The sequence below is a fragment of the Hemitrygon akajei genome, unplaced genomic scaffold (genome assembly GCF_048418815.1).
Source record: "Hemitrygon akajei unplaced genomic scaffold, sHemAka1.3 Scf000057, whole genome shotgun sequence".
Classification (NCBI taxonomy): Eukaryota; Metazoa; Chordata; class Chondrichthyes; order Myliobatiformes; family Dasyatidae; genus Hemitrygon; species Hemitrygon akajei.
In genome coordinates this window covers 2,162,156-2,179,219 of record NW_027331943.1, presented here as the reverse complement: position 1 = coordinate 2,179,219, position 17,064 = coordinate 2,162,156, and the positions used below count along the sequence as shown (strand labels likewise).

At 52.5% G+C, this 17,064-nt stretch overlaps 1 protein-coding gene and 1 non-coding gene across 2 annotated transcripts in view; one reads left to right on the top strand and one right to left on the bottom strand.

The window, feature by feature from the left end:
* Positions 1–17,064, top strand: part of LOC140721546 (NACHT, LRR and PYD domains-containing protein 3-like) — an 817,640-nt gene that overhangs the window by 486,149 nt on the left and 314,427 nt on the right. The gene's annotated exons all lie outside the window — the stretch shown is intronic.
* trnag-ucc (transfer RNA glycine (anticodon UCC)) lies at positions 15,824–15,895 on the bottom strand. Its single transcript has one exon. It is a non-coding gene; the product is annotated as a tRNA-Gly (tRNA).

Here is a 17,064-nt window from a genome sequence, read left to right as displayed (position 1 = left end):
TTGTCACCCACCCACAGGCTCCTCCTTCACTCTCCATTGTCACCCACTCACAGGCTCCTCCTCGACTCTCCTTTGTCACCCACCCGCAGGCTCCTCCTCGACTCTCCTTTGTCACCCACCCGCAGGCTCGTCCTCGACTCTCCTTTGTCACCTACCCTCAGGCTCCTCCTCGACTCTCCTTTGTCACCCACCCGCAGGCTCCTCCTCGACTCTCCTTTGTCACCCACCCACAGGCTCGTCCTCGTCTCTCCTTTGTCACCCACCCTCAGGCTCCTACTCGACTCTCCTTTGTCACCCACCCATATGCTCCTCCTTCACTCTCCTTTGTCACCCACTCACAGGCTCCTCCTCGACTCTCCTTTGTCACCCACCCGCAGGCTGCTCCTCGACTCTCCTTTGTCACCCACCCTCAGGTTCCTCCTCGACTCTCCTTTGTCACCCACCCACAGGCTCCTCCTCGACTCTCCTGTGTCACCCACCCACCGGCTCTTCCTCGACTCTCCTTTGTCACCCACCCACAGGCTCCTCCACGACTCTCCTTTGTCACCCACCGACAGGCTGCTCCTCGACTCCCCTTTGTCACCCACCCACAGGCTCGTCCTCCACTCTCCTTTGTCACCCACTCACAGGCTCGTCCTCCACTCTCCTTTGTCACCCACCCGCAGGCTCCTCCTCCACTCTCCTTTGTCACCCACCCACAGGCTCCTCCTCTACTCTCCTTTGTCACCCACCTGCAGGCTCCTCCTCCTCTCACCCACCCACAGGCTCCTCCTCCACTCTCCTTTGTCACCCACCCACAGGCTTGTCCTCGACTCTCCTTTGTCACCCACCCACAGGCTCCTCCTCGACTCTCCTTTGCCACTCACGAACAGGCTCCTCCTCGACCCCTTTGTCACCGACCCACAGGCTCCTCCTCGACTCCCCTTTGTCACCCACCCACAGGCTCGTCCTCCACTCTCCTTTGTCACCCACTCACAGGCTCGTCCTCCACTCTCCTTTGTCACCCACCCGCAGGCTCCTCCTCCACTCTCCTTTGTCACCCACCCACAGGCTCCTCCTCTACTCTCCTTTGTCACCCACCTGCAGGCTCCTCCTCCTCTCACCCACCCACAGGCTCCTCCTCCACTCTCCTTTGTCACCCACCCACAGGCTTGTCCTCGACTCTCCTTTGTCACCAACCCACAGGCTCCTCCTCGACTCTCCTTTGCCACCCACGAACAGGCTCCTCCTCGACCCCTTTGTCACCGACCCACAGGCTCCTCCTCGACTCCCCTTTGTCACCCACCCACAGGCTCGTCTCCACTCTCCTTTGTCACCCACTCACAGGCTCGTCCTCCACTCTCCTTTGTCACCCTCCCGCAGGCTCCTCCTCCACTCTCCTTTGTCACCCACCCACAGGCTCCTCCTCTATTCTCCTTTGTCACCCACCCGCAGGCTCCTCCTCCACTCTCCTTTGTCACCCACCCACAGGCTCCTCCTCGACTCTCCTTTGTCACCCACCCACAGGCTCGTCCTCGACTCTCCTTTGTCACCCACCCTCAGGCTCCTCCTCGACTCTCCTTTGTCACCCACCCGCAGGATCGTCCTCGACTCTCCTTTGTCACCCACCCTCAGGCTCCTCCTCGACTCTCCTTTGTCACCCACCCGCAGGCTCCTCCTCGATTCTCCTTTGTCACCCACCCACAGGCTCGTCCTCGACTCTCCTTTGTCACCCACCCTCAGGCTCCTCCTCGACTCTCCTTTGTCACCCACCCACAGGCTCCTCCTTCACTCTCCTTTGTCACCCACTCACAGGCTCCTCCTCGACTCTCCTTTGTCACCCACCCGCAGGCTGCTCCTCGACTCTCCTTTGTCACCCACCCTCAGGCTCCTCCTCGACTCTCCTTTGTCACCCACCCTCAGGCTCCTCCTCGACTCTCCTTTGTCACCCACCCACAGGCTGCTCCTCGACTGCCCTTTGTCACCCACCCACAGGCTCGTCCTCCACTCTCCTTTGTCACCCACTCACAGGCTCCTCCTCGACTCTCCTGTGTCACCCACCCACCGGCTCTTCCTCGACTCTCCTTTGTCACCCACCCACAGGCTCCTCCTCGACTCTCCTTTGTCACCCACCCACAGGCTGCTCCTCGACTCCCCTTTGTCACCCACCCACAGGCTCGTCCTCCACTCTCCTTTGTCACCCACTCACAGGCTCGTCCTCCACTCTCCTTTGTCACCCACCCGCAGGCTCCTCCTCCACTCTCCTTTGTCACCCACCCACAGGCTTGTCCTCGACTCTCCTTTGTCACCCACCCACAGGCTCCTCCTCGACTCTCCTTTGCCACCCACGAACAGGCTCCTCCTCGACCCCTTTGTCACCGACCCACAGGCTCCTCCTCGACTCCCCTTTGTTACCCACCCACAGGCTCGTCCTCCACTCTCCTTTATCACCCACTCACAGGCTCGTCCTCCACTCTCCTTTGTCACCCACCCGCAGGCTCCTCCTCCACTCTCCTTTGTCACCCACCCACAGGCTCCTCCTCTACTCTCCTTTGTCACCCACCTGCAGGCTCCTCCTCCTCTCACCCACCCACAGGCTCCTCCTCCACTCTCCTTTGTCACCCACCCGCAGGCTCCTCCTCCACTCTCCTTTGTCACCCACTCACAGGCTCCTCCTCGACTCTCCTTTGTCACCCACCCACAGGCTCCTCCTTCACTCTCCTTTGTCACCCACTCACAGGCTCCTCCTCCACTCTCCTTTGTCACCCACCCTCAGGCTCCTCCTCGACTCTCCTTTGTCACCCACCCGCAGGCTCGTCCTCGACTCTCCTTTGTCACCCACCCTCAGGCTCCTCCTCGACTCTCCTTTGTCACCCACCCGCAGGCTCCTCCTCGACTCTCCTTTGTCACCCACCCACAGGCTCGTCCTCGTCTCTCCTTTGTCACCCACCCTCAGGCTCCTCCTCGACTCTCCTTTGTCACCCACCCACAGGCTCCTCCTTCACTCTCCTTTGTCACCCACTCACAGGCTCCTCCTCGACTCTCCTTTGTCACCCACCCGCAGGCTGCTCCTCGACTCTCCTTTGTCACCCACCCTCAGGTTCCTCCTCGACTCTCCTTTGTCACCCACCCACAGGCTCCTCCTCGACTCTCCTGTGTCACCCACCCACCGGCTCTTCCTCGACTCTCCTTTGTCACCCACCCACAGGCTCCTCCACGACTCTCCTTTGTCACCCACCGACAGGCTGCTCCTCGACTCCCCTTTGTCACCCACCCACAGGCTCGTCCTCCACTCTCCTTTGTTACCCACTCACAGGCTCGTCCTCCACTCTCCTTTGTCACCCACCCGCAGGCTCCTCCTCCACTCTCCTTTGTCACCCACCCACAGGCTCCTCCTCTACTCTCCTTTGTCACCCACCTGCAGGCTCCTCCTCCTCTCACCCACCCACAGGCTCCTCCTCCACTCTCCTTTGTCACCCACCCACAGGCTTGTCCTCGACTCTCCTTTGTCACCCACCCACAGGCTCCTCTTCGACTCTCCTTTGCCACTCACGAACAGGCTCCTCCTCGACCCCTTTGTCACCGACCCACAGGCTCCTCCTCGACTCCCCTTTGTCACCCACCCACAGGCTCGTCCTCCACTCTCCTTTGTCACCCACTCACAGGCTCGTCCTCCACTCTCCTTTGTCACCCACCCGCAGGCTCCTCCTCCACTCTCCTTTGTCACCCACCCACAGGCTCCTCCTCTACTCTCCTTTGTCACCCACCTGCAGGCTCCTCCTCCTCTCACCCACCCACAGGCTCCTCCTCCACTCTCCTTTGTCACCCACCCACAGGCTTGTCCTCGACTCTCCTTTGTCACCAACCCACAGGCTCCTCCTCGACTCTCCTTTGCCACCCACGAACAGACTCCTCCTCGACCCCTTTGTCACCGACCCACAGGCTCCTCCTCGACTCCCCTTTGTCACCCACCCACAGGCTCGTCCTCCACTCTCCTTTGTCACCCACTCACAGGCTCGTCCTCCACTCTCCTTTGTCACCCACCCGCAGGCTCCTCCTCCACTCTCCTTTGTCACCCACCCACAGGCTCCTCCTCTACTCTCCTTTGTCACCCACCCGCAGGCTCCTCCTCCACTCTCCTTTGTCACCCACCCACAGGCTCCTCCTCGACTCTCCTTTGTCACCCACCCACAGGCTCGTCCTCGACTCTCCTTTGTCACCCACCCTCAGGCTCCTCCTCGACTCTCCTTTGTCACCCACCCGCAGGCTCGTCCTCGACTCTCCTTTGTCACCCACCCTCAGGCTCCTCCTCGACTCTCCTTTGTCACCCACCCGCAGGCTCCTCCTCGACTCTCCTTTGTCACCCACCCACAGGCTCGTCCTCGACTCTCCTTTGTCACCCACCCTCAGGCTCCTCCTCGACTCTCCTTTGTCACCCACCCACAGGCTCCTCCTTCACTCTCCTTTGTCACCCACTCACAGGCTCCTCCTCGACTCTCCTTTGTCACCCACCCGCAGGCTGCTCCTCGACTCTCCTTTGTCACCCACCCTCAGGCTCCTCCTCGACTCTCCTTTGTCACCCACCCTCAGGCTCCTCCTCGACTCTCCTTTGTCACCCACCCACAGGCTGCTCCTCGACTCCCCTTTGTCACCCACCCACAGGCTCGTCCTCCACTCTCCTTTGTCACCCACTCACAGGCTCCTCCTCGACTCTCCTGTGTCACCCACCCACCGGCTCTTCCTCGACTCTCCTTTGTCACCCACCCACAGGCTCCTCCTCGACTCTCCTTTGTCACCCACCCACAGGCTGCTCCTCGACTCCCCTTTGTCACCCACCCACAGGCTCGTCCTCCTCTCACCCACCCACAGGCTCCTCCTCCACTCTCCTTTGTCACCCACCCACAGGCTCGTCCTCCACTCTCCTTTGTCACCCACTCACAGGCTCGTCCTCCACTCTCCTTTGTCACCCACCCGCAGGCTCCTCCTCCACTCTCCTTTGTCACCCACCCACAGGTCCTCCTCTACTCTCCTTTGTCACCCACCTGCAGGCTCCTCCTCCTCTCACCCACCCACAGGCTCCTCCTCCACTCTCCTTTGTCACCCACCCACAGGCTTGTCCTCGACACTCCTTTGTCACCCACCCGCAGGCTGCTCCTCGACTCTCCTTTGTCACCCACCCTCAGGCTCCTCCTCGACTCTCCTTTGTCACCCACCCTCAGGCTCCTCCTCGACTCTCCTTTGTCACCCACCCACAGGCTGCTCCTCGACTCCCCTTTGTCACCCACCCACAGGCTCGTCCTCCACTCTCCTTTGTCACCCACTCACAGGCTCCTCCTCGACTCTCCTGTGTCACCCACCCACCGGCTCTTCCTCGACTCTCCTTTGTCACCCACCCACAGGCTCCTCCTCGACTCTCCTTTGTCACCCACCCACAGGCTGCTCCTCGACTCCCCTTTGTCACCCACCCACAGGCTCGTCCTCCTCTCACCCACCCACAGGCTCCTCCTCCACTCTCCTTTGTCACCCACCCACAGGCTCGTCCTCCACTCTCCTTTGTCACCCACTCACAGGCTCGTCCTCCACTCTCCTTTGTCACCCACCCGCAGGCTCCTCCTCCACTCTCCTTTGTCACCCACCCACAGGTCCTCCTCTACTCTCCTTTGTCACCCACCTGCAGGCTCCTCCTCCTCTCACCCACCCACAGGCTCCTCCTCCACTCTCCTTTGTCACCCACCCACAGGCTTGTCCTCGACACTCCTTTGTCACCCACCCACAGGCTCCTCCTCGACTCTCCTTTGCCACCCACGAACAGGCTCCTCCTCGACCCCTTTGTCACCGACCCACAGGCTCCTCCTCGACTCCCCTTTGTCACCCACCCACAGGCTCGTCCTCCACTCTCCTTTGTCACCCACTCACAGGCTCGTCCTCCACTCTCCTTTGTCACCCACCCGCAGGCTCCTCCAACACTCTCCTTTGTCACCCACCCACAGGCTCCTCCTCTACTCTCTTTGTCACCCACCTGCAGGCTCCTCCTCCTCTCACCCACCCACAGGCTCCTCCTCCACTCTCCTTTGTCACCCACCCGCAGGCTCCTCCTCGACTCTCCTTTGTCACCCACTCACAGGCTCCTCCTCGACTCTCCTTTGTCACCCACCCACAGGCTCCTCCTTCACTCTCCTTTGTCACCCACTCACAGGCTCCTCCTCCACTCTCCTTTGTCACCCACCCTCAGGCTCCTCCTCGACTCTCCTTTGTCACCCACCCGCAGGCTCGTCCTCGACTCTCCTTTGTCACCCACCCTCAGGCTCCTCCTCGACTCTCCTTTGTCACCCACCCGCAGGCTCCTCCTCGACTCTCCTTTGTCACCCACCCACAGGCTCGTCCTCGACTCTCCTTTGTCACCCACCCTCAGGCTCCTCCTCGACTCTCCTTTGTCACCCACCCACAGGCTCCTCCTTCACTCTCCTTTGTCACCCACTCACAGGCTCCTCCTCGACTCTCCTTTGTCACCCACCCGCAGGCTGCTCCTCGACTCTCCTTTGTCACCCACCCTCAGGCTCCTCCTCGACTCTCCTTTGTCACCCACCCACAGGCTCCTCCTCGACTCTCCTGTGTCACCCACCCACCGGCTCTTCCTCGACTCTCCTTTGTCACCAACCCACAGGCTCCTCCTCGACTCTCCTTTGTCACCCACCCACAGGCTGCTCCTCGACTCCCCTTTGTCACCCACCCACAGGCTCGTCCTCCACTCTCCTTTGTCACCCACTCACAGGCTCGTCCTCCACTCTCCTTTGTCACCCACCCGCAGGCTCCTCCTCCACTCTCCTTTGTCACCCACCCACAGGCTCCTCCTCTACTCTCCTTTGTCACCCACCTGCAGGCTCCTCCTCCTCTCACCCACCCACAGGCTCCTCCTCCACTCTCCTTTGTCACCCACCCACAGGCTTGTCCTCGACTCTCCTTTGTCACCCACCCACAGGCTCCTCCTCGACTCTCCTTTGCCACCCACGAACAGGCTCCTCCTCGACCCCTTTGTCACCGACCCACAGGCTCCTCCTCGACTCCCCTTTGTCACCCACCCACAGGCTCGTCCTCCACTCTCCTTTGTCACCCACTCACAGGCTCGTCTTCCACTCTCCTTTGTCACCCACCCGCAGGCTCCTCCTCCACTCTCCTTTGTCACCCACCCACAGGCTCCTCCTCTACTCTCCTTTGTCAGCCACCTGCTGGCTCCTCCTCCTCTCACCCACCCACAGGCTCCTCCTCCACTCTCCTTTGTCACCCACCCACAGGCTTGTCCTCGACTCTCCTTTGTCACCCACCCACAGGCTCCTCCTCGACTCTCCTTTGCCACCCACGAATAGGCTCCTCCTCGACCCCTTTGTAACCGACCCACAGGCTCCTCCTCGACTCTCCTTTGTCACCCACCCACAGGCTCGTCCTCGACTCTCCTTTGTCACCCACCCACAGGCTCGTCCTCGACTCTCCTTTGTCACCCACCCTCAGGCTCCTCCTCGACTCTCCTTTGTCACCCACCCGCAGGCTCCTCCTCGACTCTCCTTTGTCACCCACCCACAGGCTCCTCCTTCACTCTCCTTTGTCACCCACTCACAGGCTCCTCCTCGACTCTCCTTTGTCACCCACCCGCAGGCTCCTCCTCGACTCTCCTTTGTCACCCACTCACAGGCTCCTCCTCGACTCTCCTTTGTCACCCACCCACAGGCTCCTCCTTCACTCTCCTTTGTCACCCACTCACAGGCTCCTCCTCCACTCTCCTTTGTCACCCACCCTCAGGCTCCTCCTCGACTCTCCTTTGGCACCCACCCACAGGCTCCTCCTCGACTCTCCTGTGTCACCCACCCACAGGCTCCTCCTCGACTCTCCTTTGTCACCCACCCACAGGCTCCTCCTCGACTCCCCTTTGTCACCCACCCACAGGCTCGTCCTCCACTCTCCTTTGTCACCCACTCACAGGCTCGTCCTCCACTCTCCTTTGTCACCCACCCGCAGGCTCCTCCTCCACTCTCCTTTGTCACCCACCCACAGGCTCCTCCTCCACTCTCCTTTGTCATCCACCCACAGGCTCGTCCTCGCCTCTCCATTGTCACCGATCCACAGGCTCCTTCTCGACTCTCCTTTGTCACCCACCCACAGGCTCGTCCTCGACTCTCCTTTGCCATCCACCCTCAGGCTCCTCCTCCACTCTCCTTTGTCACCCACCCACAGGCTCCTCCTCCACTCTCCTTTGTCACCCACCCACAGGCACCTCCTCGACTCTCCTTTGCCACCCACCCTCAGGCTCCTCCTCCACTCTCCTTTGTCACCCACCCGCAGGCTCCTCCTCGACTCTCCTTTGTCACCCACCCAAAGGGCTCGCTTCTTTTAAATTCTACATCTGCTCTTATCTGCGGTTCCTTCTCATTGTATCAAGGTATTGTATCGGAAAATACCCAGTTTAGATTTTTAAATATTGTGGACTTTTTAGATATCTTTCGTTTAGTGCTTAAAGCATCCAATTTCTGAAGCAACGCCAATGTAGATGCTTCACAACAGCTTCTCCTTTGGAGTTTGCCTCAAAACACTGCAGATTATTCTGAATGATTTTCGTTTCTGAGCCGAGTAACACATTTAACACAGACCGTCTGACCTTTAACAAACACCGCTGGCTTGGCTCTTAACTCCCACCCCACTTCACGTAAAATAGAATATGGAAACTAACCCAGTTACAGTAAAACACCCACAGATCCTGATTTGAATTTTCTATACTCCCGATGTTTCAGAGTTTGAATCACAAATGATGTTTACCGGTCTCCCCTGAATCCCGCCTGGGATTTGCTTTACCCGTTCCATTCAAACTTGCAGCAATTCCTTAAAAACAGCGCAATACATTTAAAATTGAATTTGAAGCACATTGCTTGATCAATACGAAATAACACCAAGGAGGCCGTAAACGTACCGGTCACGATGGATTATCGGGGTTTACTTTGCCAGTGAATTTCCATTGATAAATCAAAACTGTCTTGCATGAATCCACTTCCCAAATCTTCCGCTCTACATCTCTTTAAGCTACCGGTTCATTTTCAGCCGAGAGCACTGCAAGGGGACTTCTAAACGAACACACAGTTTGGCCGCAATGTCTGCACCGCATTCACTGATACACCGGCCTCACAACGCTGTCAGCAACTGAACGTGTCCAAGTACTGTGCACACAAATCTGCAAATGTTAGTTCGCTTCTGTCCTTACCAGGAACACCGATAACGGAAACGATCAAGTAATATATCTTTCTCACACGGTAAAATGTCTCAAGCATACTGCGTGAGATTCTGCCTGTCTTCCAGCCGCCCGCGATCACGCTCATGAAACTCTGAGCTGATGAATCTCCACGGTCATTCATTTATACTCGCTCCAGCACACTGAATATTCAATACTACACAAGGCTGACGTGTCTTCCAACAGCTGGGGTAAAAATAAACATGATGTCATTCAAGTAAAATCCCAATTGTGATGAGGTGTGGGTAGCTTGACACAAAATTGCAAAATCTCAAAGACGATCCAAGATGTCACTGAAAGTTGTTGGGAAACGCTCTCCGGGTCATCTCTCGGTTTGATGATTGTTGCTCCTTTGGTCCATTCCAAGGCTTTGCCGTCCATCGAATTTGTCATTAAATGTGTAACGTCATGGTCTGCACTGTTTCAGTCCAGAAATTGCCTCGGTTACAGGTGACAACAATAGAAATATGGCGTTTGTATGTTACTGTTAATGCAATAACCAACATAATCTCTCTTTCCTCTGAATGAGGAAACAAAGAAATAGCAGACGAATTCAATAATTCCTGTCATTTCCCACCGTGAGAGACGCCAGCAGTATGCCAGTCGAACGAGACTATCAAGCCATAGAAGTTGCTATTACTGAGGAAAGGTGCCTGTGAGGTTGACAGATGTGAAGTTAAATTTGTCATCTGGACCAGACGGAAGAGACTTTAGTATTCCGAAACAGGGATCTGACAGACTGTGGAAGCATTAGCGGCGAACTTTCAATACCAATTGGATTTTGGAATAGTCCACATGACTAGAATATAGGAAATGTCAACCGACCCAACTCTTTAACAAGAGAGGTAGTCAATAGACAGAACATTACACGGCAGGTAGCCTGACCTCAATGGTTGGAAAGATGAACCTTAATGAAGGATGAGGTCTCGGTTACATGGAGACACATAATAAAATCGGCCGAATTACGGAAAGTCCGGCCTGAAAGCTGCTGGAGTTCTTTGTCAAAAAGAATTGGCAGATGAGATAAAGGGGAAGCAATGGATGTTGTTTCATTGGACTTTCAGAAAGCCTTGTACAAGCTGCCACACACGAGAGTGCTAAAGAAGGTAGAACGCCATAGATATTACTGAAAGATGCGATGGTGCATAGAAGATTGGCTGAATGACAGGAAGCAAGGAGAGGAAATAAACAGGACTAATTCCCGTCGGCGTCGTGCGAGAAACGGTCAGTCCTGAAACCCCGAGAACGGGTCCCATTCCTCGAAGAACCGAAGTCAGCGTGTAACTCCAGGATAGGGTCTTCAACAATCTTGAAAAGAAAGAATAAATATATTAAAGATGGAAACAGAACTGTTTCCGAAGTTGCAAGCAAATGATTCGCCGTTTAGAGCCGCCTTAACTTCGCCACGTACTCTCGATTCACTCTAGTATTCACAGCATACTCTAGATTTTCTGCGACGCCGGCTCTCGCAACCTTCCATGATCGCAGATGTACGTCACTTCATCATACCTGCCTTCAGTGCGTCTAAACAGCGGCTTTCTTACCTCCTGCGGTGCCTAACGGTAGCTCGACGCTCAAATCCATACATCGCCATGGATTTCATAATGGGTTTTCCGCCTTCCGTTCGGGCCACGTGATCATGAGAGTGGTAGATCAGTTGTCCAAAGCGGCCATTTATTTCCCCACCAAGGCGTCCTACTCCGCAATGGGTATGTCACCCTTTGATGTCTCCATGGATACTAACCTCGGCTGTTCCCTGCGGAGGAGCCCGCGGTGAACGTTCCGTCGGCCAGAGCCCTGGTTCGCCGCTGCCTCACTACTTCGAGGAGGGCATGGAGGACCATCCTAGCTGCCAACTATGCCTACTGCCGGCATGCCAATTGCTCTGTCGCCCATCTAGACGTAATAGGCTAGGGGAATTGGCTGTCTGTCCACTAGATATCCGCCCCTGCACAACTAATTTCTCTCTCCGGTTTGAAGATAATGCAACGCATCATCCCAGTCACCTACCGTCTCCAGCCGGCACCGTCCCTCAAGCTCACACCTAACAACCACAAGGTCTACCCCAAGCCGGTTGTCTGTTGATCACTCAGCCTACAGATTCTGCACCTCCGGAACCTCGGACGGTGAAATGTGGTCCATTGTACACGCCCCACAGGTTGTTGAATGCACCTTAGCATGGATGATCGATTAGAAAGGATGCTGTTTATTGGGTGCCGTTGTTGCATCTTGGATCCTTCGCTCAATGGTGAGTTCCATCGAATCGATCCGGAACATCCTGGATCTTTAGGGACCGGCCGTCGTTGCGGGGATCCTATCAGGTCTGCTCCAGCTGACAACTCCTAGCCTGAACATGCAGGCATATCCGTGTATCTACCCTGCTAATAGGGTTACCTTGCCACTCACCGAATACTCGTCATCCACAGTCTATTTAACCCCAGTTCTCAACCACCGTCATTGTTCTATCATCGAAGCATCCGTCCGCAACCGGTCATTCCTCACTTTCACTCTGCCTACATAAAGTATACCTGGCTGCCCCTTGTGTTTAGTTGCATTTCCCTCTTGTTTCGTGGCCCCTCGTAGATTTTTGTTTATTTTGCCGACTATTATTAACATGGCTTATCCATTTCGAATCGAGATCCGATGCATTAGGGTCTGTTAACCCAGTTACGGGGTACGTGACATTATCTACGACATTGTTACTTTGCAAAGGAATATCTAAGAATAATTTTGAGCAGAAAAAGAGTGATTGATGTCGGTTCTACAGCTGTATTGATACAGAGAGCCTCAATTCGTTTACCAACGTAATTCCTTCAGTTAGACAGCGGACGATTTATCGTCCTTGCATCCAAATCAGTAGTAACTTTGGAATTTTATGAATTAATTGCACCAATTTAATGTTAATTGTCTTTATAATTGAAGAAACTGGGAGAATTGGCTTCAGGAAGTATAACGTAGCGCCCTCCCTTGCTCCCTCTGTTGGTGGGCCATGTGTAAACGCATGAACCGTTTCAGCTTTTCAGTTCAAATGGTGATAATACATAAGAGCCAACTAGCTTCCGGGTTTAAATGAAGGAACAGAAAGATCCACGTCGTTTTGTCGTTGTGGTGAAATCTCTGATGGTCATGAAAACACTGTGAGGGAAAAGGTGGCCCAAAGTGAACATGTTGGTAATTTGTCATCTAACTCTTTCTCTCTCATTGCCTTCCAAACTCTCCATTTATCTCTCTTGCCCTGTGTAAAGATGTGCCTCACTTCCCTTCCTCACCTCCATGTCTCGCGCTTTCTCGATATATCTTTAATACACGCACACATACATGCACACACACACGCACACTCACACACACACACATTCTCTCTCTCTCTTTCTCTCTCTCTCTCTCTCTCTCTCTCTCTCTCTCTCTCTCTCTCTCTCTCTCTCTCTCTCGCTCTCTTTCTCACTCACTCTCTTTCTCGCTCTCCACCCCTTCCTTTCCTCCTCACTCCCACATTTTCCTCACAAGGCTGAAGCAATCAATATTTGTGTTCAGTGAAAGGACTGCGTGATTGGGGTAGGACGTTTATAGATTTTCATTTACAAGACAGCTGGGGTGGAGTGTCGGGGAGAAGATGTGAACTGATGCTGAAATACAGGGGCGAACATGAGACTGGACATGAAGGAGTCGCATTTTCCCATCAAATCTGTTCCCGGAACTTTGGTTCAGTGCTCCGTTAAGACAAGACCACCGTGTGAAATTTCGGTTGAATATTTACATGTTGACCAGCCGCAGGTTGGAGAGGGGAGATTGACAATATGACTGAACAGGGCAGAACGGGCTATGAACGATATATTTAAAAAAAACTTTCGCCGTTTCATGTCACTAACACTACAGAGGCCCCATTGCACTCCTGACCAGCGAGCGACCCCGCCTAATGCCGTACACAGGCAGGTTCGCTGATTTTTTTCTTCAATATCACCCTCGCAGGTTGTCGCTGATGCGCCGGTCATCAGCCAACAACCTAAAAGCCAAGACCCTGCAGACCCTGACTGCTTCTGCCTCCCGAAAGTCCTGTCGATCCTGAGTAAAACTCAGAACGATTTCTGAGCATTTATATCCGCATGCTTCCGTCGGAAAGTGGGGGCGTTGTCAGGTCGGCGATAGAAGTTGTCAGGTCGGGAGAGGGAAGACGTTTTGGTGGAGGACACCGGCAGTCATTCGATCGGCAAGTGCGGTATGGGGAGTAGTACTGAGAGCAAGTTTGGACCAGCCTGATCTTATTGAATGGTAGGGTTGATTGAAGAGGACAAGAGGCCTGCCGTTCTTTCTGCTGCCTGGGTGTTTAATGAAAAGGAGTGAAGGTCTTTTCTTGGGCCGGCATGTTATCCTAGCAGATATAGCAGGAACCGATGGTTGGAAATCAGTTGTTCCCAAACTATTTCAACAGTTTGGCCAAGGGATCATTTCCAAGACTGAAAATGGTGCAATATTTTTTTTCTATCTATGATGCAGCATTGTATAATTCATCTTCTCTGTACTGTCTGTATCTATGCATACTGTTGAAGTTGTGGTTGGAGTGCTATGTACAGTCACGGACGCCGGCAAACTGGAAAGATTGCAAGCGAATTATACAGTGATGTTGTCAGGGCAAGAAGAATCGGGTCCTGTTTGTCCAAACTTGGCATTTACTCATTACGAGTTGCAGCTATTTTTATGATGAATGATAGAGATAAGGTTAATGTCAACAGTCTTTGTCTACGCAGGGGAAACCAAAACTCGGGAAAGGTATTTAGAGTGAGTGGAGACGATTTGAATAAAACATGAGCAGCAACGTTTTCACAGAGTTTCCTGAATATGTGGGATGAGCTGCTAGAAGAGGTAGATCTGGCAAGGACAACAAATTCACGGAAGGGCGGGGCTTGAATGAAAATGGGCCGCACACAGGAAACTGGGACTTGCTGGCGGTCATGATGGTCGGAATGGGATTTTGGGTCGAAGAGCCTGTATCAATTCATAATTTCTTCAGGAGTATTACCACTGGTATGCGTCAGATGTCATTGGACAGACGTGATATGGAACTGAATGCTTGGTTAGGAAGCCACCTACTGCTCTGATCAGGAGATGGAGATACAGTCATATTGTATCTGACTCTCTTTCTGCTTCTCACAAGCCATGCAGAGCAATTGAATCACGTGATGCTTTCACCACCGGATCGAATGTGTAAACAATATGACTTTGATCAAACACCAATAGTCAGAATCAGAATGGACGCAGGCTGCCTTCTTTCCTTTTAAAAAAATATTTTTATTGAAGTTCATCACCAAACAAACATTTCCATTAGATGTATTTCAGACATTGTGCATATATATCATATAATTCTAATTAAACGTGTCCTGAAGGTGCACATGTAGACAGATGTCAAATAGTTAAGATTAAGAAGCTTACACGGGCGCTAAATGAACACAGTATAGTGTCTTTAAACGGTCTTTGATCCCAGCGATAAAGCAGACTTGATTAATGAAGCATTCCAACAATTCCAGTGCAGGCAGGAGGAATGGGCAAATTACTCCGCTCAGCATACACAGACTTTTCAGAGCGAAAGCTGCAGTAGCTCCATTGGGGAAATAGAGCGGCTATGGAAGGACTTCGTTTGGGAGAACAGGCAAAGACTTGGCAGATGAAATGTAGTGCAGGGAAATGCATGGACATGCAACTTAGTGGAAGAAATGATAGAGTAGACTACTACTTAAAAGGAGAAAAACAAAACGGAGGCGCTAAGGGTCTTGAGAATCCTTGCGCAGGATTCCCTGAAGGTTATTTTGCAGGTTGAGTCTGTGGTGAGGAAGGCAAACGCGATGTTAGACTTCATTTCAAAAAGATACAACATAAAAGCAAGGATGTGATATTGAGACTTCATAAAGCACTGCTAAGGCCTCACGGAGTATTGTGAACAGTTTTGCGTCCCTTATCTTAGAAAGTATGTGCTGCAACTTGGAGAGGGTTCAAAGGAGGTTCCTGAAAATTATTCCAGACTGCATGTCTTCTCATATGAAAACCGTTTGATGGCTCCGGGCCTGTGGTCTCTGGAATTCCGAAGAACAAGGGGTGGCCTAATTGAAACCTATGGAATGGGGAAAGGTCTTGATAGAGTGAATGTGGAGAGGATGTTTCCTGTGGACGCAGAGTCTAAGACCAGAGGACGCAGCGTCAAAATAGAGGACATCCTTTTACAACAGAGATGAGGAGTAAGTTATTTAGCCAGAGTGGTGAATCTGTGGAATTCGTTGACACAGGCAGCTGTGGAGATCAGGTCTGTATGTATATTTAAGGCAGATGTTGCTAGATTCTTCATTGATCACTGTATAAAGCGATACAGGCAGAATGAGGCTGAGAAAAAAAAGGATCATCCGGCCTGAAATGTTGAGGCAAACCGGAAGGGCCAAGCGACGAAGTTCTACCGTATCTTATAGTCCTCTGGTTCTGAATCAGGTGGATGTAGGCGAAACCATAGTCAGAAATGTTGTTGTGACAGTAGGTTGATAAACACGATTAGTTAAAATAAGTACAATCAAATACAGTAAAAAAAAATTCTAATTCCCTAACCGGGAATCGAACGCGGGCCACGGTGGTGGAAGCGCCGAATCCTAACCACTAGACCATCAGGGAAACTGCTAAAGTACTGCACTCAACGATAGACAACTAAATAGAGGAAAATACAGAATGAAACAAACATATAGATAATTATAAAAACAAAACGCCAGCTTCAGTATTTTCAGGCATTTCTAGAAAACGCAAATTCCTCCGACGTCCTCTACTATCTAAATCAAACTTTTTTTTTCTTCTTTTTAGATAGTTCCGAGGTAATTTCATTGATTTTCTTTTCCATCGAAGATATCTTCATTCCTTGTTCTTTAATAGTTTGCTTGAGTAAATCGTCTTCATTCTCAATTCGGGTTGTAGTCTGCTGAAGTGTTTGAAATTGACAGTTCAGATTTTTCAGAGAGTCTTGAACCGTAGAGATAGTGTTACGTATTCAGGCAACAATAAACATATGTGAGTTAGGCAAGGGTTTTTATAACAAATGACACGTTTATTAAACACTGAAAACAAACCCCCCAAAAGTAAACAAACACTAACGTAACCGGAAAACAGCTGCTGTGCGGCAGCGTAACAGTTCTTAAAGCGATGCAGCAAAAACAGTTGTTTAAAGCGATATTGCCAAAAGTTCAAAATGCTCAGTCCATTTAAAAGGAGAGACTTTTTAAGGCGATTTAAATTCTCTTCCACGTCGTTGTCCTTCGATCTCCGGCGTCGAACTCTTCCCACGTAGAATTTTATGAAACGTAACGGTTTAAAGACACTGACCTCTTCCTCCACACTATTCTCAATCTCCTGCTTTCCCGCAGAGATTAGCACGAGAACAGTCAACGAAATCCTTCCGAATGAGGATCACACAAGGTCGAAACCATTCCACCGTCGAAAATCGATTCTCCTCGATCTTTAACTTCTGAACTCCGATATTCACTCACCACTAGCAGTATTGTAAAGAAACTGCTGGCAATGACCTTTTAAACTTTAGGCATTAGATAAAACTTCATCTTTCAACTAAACTGCGTCATCACATTAAATCACGCAGTGGCATGAAGTCAACATGGCAAATCCAGCCACGAACTGCCCCTCCCCACAGGGTGGGGTCCTCCTCTTATACCCTGTAAAAAAAACCTGTCACATGATCTCTACTGGCGGGAAAATGACGTCACTCCACCATCACAAGACCATTACCTCAAGTCCAGTATAACTTCAACCCCAGTCACGTGACAAGGGTACCACTGTCA